Here is an 832-nt window from a genome sequence, read left to right as displayed (position 1 = left end):
TAGCATCTCTGCTCCAATTAGGCGTGCAAAACGCCCTTTGTCTGCAATACTGGCGTTTAACGCCAGACTGCTGCCTGTGTTTGGCGTTAAACGCCCAAATGTAGCCTGTTTCTGGCATTTAATGCCAGGTTGATGCTTGTTTCTGGCGTTAAATGCCAGCTTGGTGCTTGTTTCTGGCGTTAAACGCCAGACAGATGCTTGTTTCTGGCGTTTAAATGCCAGAATGCTCTTCCTCTAGGGTGTGCTATTTTTCATTCTGTTTTTTATTTTTCAGTAGTTTTTGTGACTTCACATGATCATCAACCTAAAGAAAACATAAAATAGCAATGGAAAATAAATAGATATAATTAAATAACATTGGCTTGCCTCCCAACAAGCGCTTCTTTAATATCAATAGCTTGACAGTGAGCTCTCATGGAGCCTCACAGATAACCAGAGCAAGGTTGGGGCCTCTCAACACCAAACTTAGAGATTGAATGTGGGGATTTTGTTTGACTCTGTATTGAGAGAAGCTTTTCATGCTTCCTCTCCATGGTTACAGAAGGAGAACCTTGAGTCTTATAGTTTGCAATGTCTGCAAACCACAGAGCTTCCTGAATAGCAAACAATTGCTCATCCGAAAAGGTTTCAGAGATCTCAGTAGGAGGGAGGGATGCTCCTGCTACTGGTTCTATCCGGGACAGGTGATCAGCTACTTGATTCTCTGTCCCTTTTCTGTCTCTTATTTCTATATCAAACTCTTGCAAAAGCAACACCCATCTTATGAGCATGGGCTTTGAATTCTGCTTTGTGAGTAGATATTTAAGAGCAGCATGGTTAGTGTACACAATCA

This window comes from Arachis hypogaea, chromosome 11 (genome assembly GCF_003086295.3).
Source record: "Arachis hypogaea cultivar Tifrunner chromosome 11, arahy.Tifrunner.gnm2.J5K5, whole genome shotgun sequence".
NCBI lineage: Eukaryota > Viridiplantae > Streptophyta > Magnoliopsida > Fabales > Fabaceae > Arachis > Arachis hypogaea.
This window is presented reverse-complemented; position numbering follows the sequence as displayed.